The sequence below is a fragment of the Nicotiana tomentosiformis genome, chromosome 8 (assembly GCF_000390325.3).
Source record: "Nicotiana tomentosiformis chromosome 8, ASM39032v3, whole genome shotgun sequence".
NCBI lineage: Eukaryota > Viridiplantae > Streptophyta > Magnoliopsida > Solanales > Solanaceae > Nicotiana > Nicotiana tomentosiformis.
The window spans coordinates 106,804,426-106,809,761 of record NC_090819.1 but is presented as its reverse complement, the minus strand read 5'-3'; the positions used below and the strand labels follow the sequence as shown (position 1 = coordinate 106,809,761).

Below are 5,336 nucleotides of genomic sequence, written 5' to 3'. Positions count from 1 at the left end.
TCATTTGTCTCTCTGTGGTTATTGATTTTGAGTGGGGTGGCTCGAGGTATATATTATGGACCAGCGTTTGGATGGGGTCACACATTGCAGCGGAGTTATGTTAAGGTATGAACCTTGTATTAGAATCGGGTGATGGTTCCACAGTGTATGATGAATTTTCAGCGTTTTGTTGTGGCGGTACTTGTTAATATGGCGGGGCAGTTCTCTCATTTGAGTCATTTTCCATGACTGGGTACATTTGAATTGCTGCGTATTAGTGCACGGATAGCACGAGTTGTGGCTCTGATGTTATATTGGTGCGACATGTCTATGGAACAATTGTGATTAGTAATATAAGGTCATTGGACCTAGAATGGATAGTATCAGGTTTGATTTCGGTATATTCGGGAGTATAATATTGAGAGTCGGCTCAGAAAGTGATTATGGTTCTAGTTGGGGCGAGAGAGCTCCGTGACTTGTTGATCTGGTAAGTGGTCATGAAATTTTGCATGTTTCTTTTATTATCAACAGTGTAAGAAGGTTTTGGGATGAGGTTTGGTTCGATATGGGTTTAATACTAGTATTTGGTTAGTTTTGGAGTAGTCACTGTGGTCAGGAATGGTGCTATGAGCATGCGAGTTGTGTAATATGTTAGGTGATTATGTATGTGGTTATGGTTATGGTTATGGCTTGATACAACTTGTTCAAACACATACAGGGTGTAAATGTAAGATTCGTGTCTTCAACAAAATTCTTAAGGTTGGAAATTAAATTCTAAGGTTTATGGGCTAAAGTTAAATCAATGATTTCAGTTGTATTGAGTTGTCAAGCTCATATGGAATAGGGTGACATGGGTTCACCCCCGGGTACGTGTGTGGTAAGATGGAATAGAGATTTGAAGATTTTGAAGGTTAAGAACAACTCTTGGCACGTTCGAGGACGAACGTATGTTTGAGTGGGGAAGAATGTAACGACCCGCCCGGTCGTTATGCATATCACAACCCCGTTTTCCCCATTTACTGCTCAATTTATTCCTTACAATTGATTTATAACTTATTAGGTTTGGTTTGGGCCCGGAAGGATTTCGGAGTGAAATGAGACAGTCTCATAACTGAAAACTTAAGTTGAAAAAGTTGACCGGATATTCACTTATGTGTAAACGACCTCGGAATTTAATTTTGATGATTCCAATAGCTCCGTATGGTGATTTTGGACTTAGGAACGTGTCCGAAAAATTATTTGGAGGTCCATAGTAGAATTAGGCTTGAAATGACGAAAGTTGAATTTTTGGACAGTTTGACCGGGGAGTTGACTTTTTGATATCAGGGTCGAAATTTAATTTTGAACATTTTAATAGGTATGTTATGTAATTTATGACTTGTGTGCAAAATTTGAGGCCAATCGGACGTGATTTGATAGGTTTCGGCGTTGTTTGGGGAAACTTGAAATTTCAAAGTTCATTAGGGTTGAATTGGGGTATGATTCGTATTTTTAGTGTTGTTGGATGTGATTTGAAGACTCGACTAAGTTTATATGATGTTTTAAGACTTGTTGGTATATTTGGTTGAGGTCCTGAGGGGCTCGGGCGTGTTTCAAATGGTATTCGGATTATTTTTCCTTCATTTTTGCACTGCTGGTAGCTGCTGATTTCTGGTGTTCCAAACTTTCTTTGTGATCGCGAAGATTGGGATGCGATCGCGTAAGCTTATTTGGAGCAGGGGTATTTTTGTTCTATGCGGTCGCAGAGAAAGGAACGCGACCGCATAAGTGTATTAAGTTGTGCTTCACGAACGCGTGGATGAGGTCGCGTTCGCGTAGAAGGATTTGATCAGTAGATGAAGGGAGGCAATTGCTCTACGCGATCGCATGTGGCTGAACGTGTTCGCGTAGGCTTGAGAGGCAGTGATCCGCGATCGCGTGAGTGATTTCGCGTTCGCGTAGGGTAAAATGTATGGATAGTTTACTTTGTGCTTCACGATCGCGAGGTCATTTCCGCGATCGCGATTAAAAAAATCTGGTCAGTGGAAAACTATTCTTTGCGATCGTGTGGGGATGTTCGCGATCGCGTAAAGCAAATGACTAGGCAAAGAGTTTAAGTTCGTCCCATTTTCCATTTTTGACGGATTGGAGCTCGGGAAGAGGCGATTTTTGGGAGATTTTCAGAGAAAACAACGGGGTAAGTATTCTTAACTCAATATTAGTTAAATTACCCGAATCCATGGTTATTTTTAATATTTAATTGGTGAATTAAGTTGAAAAATTATGAAAACCTCTTGGTTTAATTTGGAGATTTGAGGGTCGAGTTGATGTCGGATTTGAGTAAAATTTGTATGGTTGGACTCATGGTTGAATAGGCGTTCATATTTTGTAACTTTTGTCGGGTTCCAAGATATGGGCCCCACGGGCGATTTTTGAGTGAAATTTCGGATTTTGTGGAAAAATTAGTATTTTGATATGGAATAAATTCCTATAATTTGGGTTGACTGAATCAAATTAATTGTGACTAGATTCGAGCCGTTCGGAAGTTGTTACGCGCAGAATGGAATTTCTGGAGCATTGTTTAGCTTGCTCGACATTGGATTCGGCTTGTTCGAGGTAAGTAACTCTTCTAATCTTGGAGCTGAGGGTATGAACCCTGAATATATATATTATGTAAATCGTTGGGAGGTGACGCAAATGCTAGGTGACGGGCGTGTGGGCATGCACTATAAAAATTATGACATAATTGTTTCTGTGGAATTTTGTAGTTCAATAATCTTGGCATTTTCCATGCAGTTATATGTGTTAAAGAAATTGAGATGAAAAGCATATTAAAAATCATGTTGAGGCTATGTGCCAGTATTATTGGGACCCACGAAGGTCATATTACTGTGAATTATTTGGTTTAATTGAAAATTCAAACTCAGTCATATTCATTTCATTGCATATCATATCTCAGTCTCTGTTGTTATTTATTGATACACCATATCATCATTTTTGGGCTATTCTCATGACATTGTGAGCCCATGAGAGAGAGACTGGAGAGATTGATGACTGTGGGAGGCCGATGGCCTGATTGTGAGGATATTTTTGGGATCGAGTTGCACGCCGCAACAGACCATGTTGGCTTTATATATATATATTATTACTATTATATGGATCGGGGCTGCTCGCCTGCAGCAGGCCTTAATGGCTTATTATGTCACGTGAGTTGTCCGTGCGGATTCTGATATGATATTATTGCACGTGAGTTGTCTGTGCAGCACGTGAGTTTTCCGTGCAGATTATAGCGCTTGGGCTGTAGGACCCCATTCGGAGTCTGTACACACCTCCAGTGAGCGCAGGTACCTACGGAGTGCGTGTTTTGAGTGTTGAGTGACTGGGAGGCATGGGTGGTTGTGAGGTATGCTTGATGGGCTATTTACGAGTGATTGTGAGGTATGCCCGAGGGGCTGTTTACGAGTGATTATGACGTATGCCCAAAGGGCTGTTTACGAGTGATTATGAGGTAAGTCCGAGGGGCTGCTTATGATTTTATCACTGAGTTGCATCGCATTAGTATGCACACATGACATACATGCATAGAGATGTATTTTTCTCATGCTGTACAACATCACATCTTTCATGATTTCTCACACATTTTGATAGATGGGAATAGTGATGCATTTGTTTTTACACGGGTTATCTGGAAGGAAAATGAAACATCTCATTTATTATTGAAAGGATTTTTGGGAAATTTTTTTGTTTTCAAACTTATTCATTTTTTTGACAACTTCGGCAAACGATTTGGGTTTTCACTAATGTACTTGAAAGGAAGAACTATTATTTTTGAAATCATGATTTGGCTGAGCATTTTATCTCTGAGTTACTTCTGGTATTATTTGCTTTATGTTGTTATGGACTGTTGTGGACTAGTGGGTTTGGACCCGACCTTGGTAGAAGCTCGTCACTACTTTCAACCTAAGGCTAGGTTTGTTACTTACTCAGTACATGGGGTCGGTTGTACTGATACTACACTTCTGCACATTGTGTGCAGATGTTGGCTGCTGTGCTCGATGGTTGCGGGATTTGAAGATGTTCCTGCGTTCCTGTTGTAGCGGGATTTTACATTTGTAAAGACTCAAATTGGGGTTCTTCAAAATTGGAGGACAAATTCTCCCAAAAGTTACCATATTTAAGAAGCCATAAATAAATACCCATAATTATCTACCGATTAACACATTTTCTATCCGTATTGAATATGGGCAGGTCAGATATTTAATCCATTTTTATATTAATCGTTTTCAATCCGCTCATATCTGATCCGATCTGCCCGTTTGTCACCCCTAGTGCTGGATTAAGGGTGTTTTACACATACAACCTAATATTAGAAAAAAAAACATATGATTACTGCAAAAAGTCACTAAACTTCAAAATCTCAAAACCTCCTAACGAAGAACAAAGTGTGATATAATCAACTATAGGAATACAATGTGCATTCCGCTGGATAATCTTACTCGATTTTTATTGTTCTGTTCAAACTTATCAATATCAGTAGGCTCATATTATTATCAAATGGGAAGAATTCCCTATATAGCTTCAGATGTTGAGTATCTGTTTCCAAAAGTTAATAAGGGAAAGTTACTCCCAACTGCAGTAATAAATTATCATTTTCATTCAGAAAGATTAACATAAAAAAACTCACAAAGTCTACCAGTTAATTCCTCTTATATCCCTATTAAACATCAACTTGAGAACCCCTCCAAAAATTGGCGTATGCCACTAAATGCAGCGCTTACACGGTTTTCTTTAGTAAAAGGCGAAAGAATAGTTCGCTTTGTGCTCACTACGTGGCTGCATGAGTTTTGCGTTGTGCTTAAGTAACCTTTTATATCAACAAGAAGTTTGGGCTTACTCTTTCTTTTATGATGTGGGAGTCAGCTCTCTTCTTCCGCTTTAGTCTCTTCACTATTTTGTTCAATTACTCTGTGCTTTAAAGTCTACATTTTAAATAGAAGCCACTTTGTGGATCGTTCTGCTCTGTCCTTTGATTCATTCGCGTAGTTGCTTTTAGATTTTATTCATTTAAGGTTCTTGGTGATTTTGAAAAAAAAAAAGATTTTGGAAGCTGGCTAGGAAGGAGGCAAAGTTAGCGGTTACGGCGGCTAAGACTGCAGCATTTAGTCGTTTATATGAAGAACTCGAGGGTAAAGGCGGAGATAAGAGGTTGTTTAGGCTAGCCAAGGTGAGAGAGAGAAAGGCCCGTGACTTGGACCAAGTGAAGTGCATCAAGGACGAAGAACGTAGAGTTTTGTTGGATGAGGCGCATATCCGTCGGAGATGGCAGACTTATTTTCATAGTCTCTTGAACGAGGACAGAAAGGCAGATCCAAGATTTT

General features: G+C 39.5%; 1 non-coding gene across 1 annotated transcript; it reads right to left on the bottom strand.

Moving 5' to 3' along the window:
• Positions 1 to 4,677: 4,677 nt before the first annotated feature.
• On the bottom strand, positions 4,678 to 4,793 carry LOC117275666 (U5 spliceosomal RNA). The gene has a single exon (XR_004505853.1). It is a non-coding gene; the product is annotated as a U5 spliceosomal RNA (small nuclear RNA).
• Between the last annotated feature and the right edge of the window lie 543 nt (positions 4,794 to 5,336).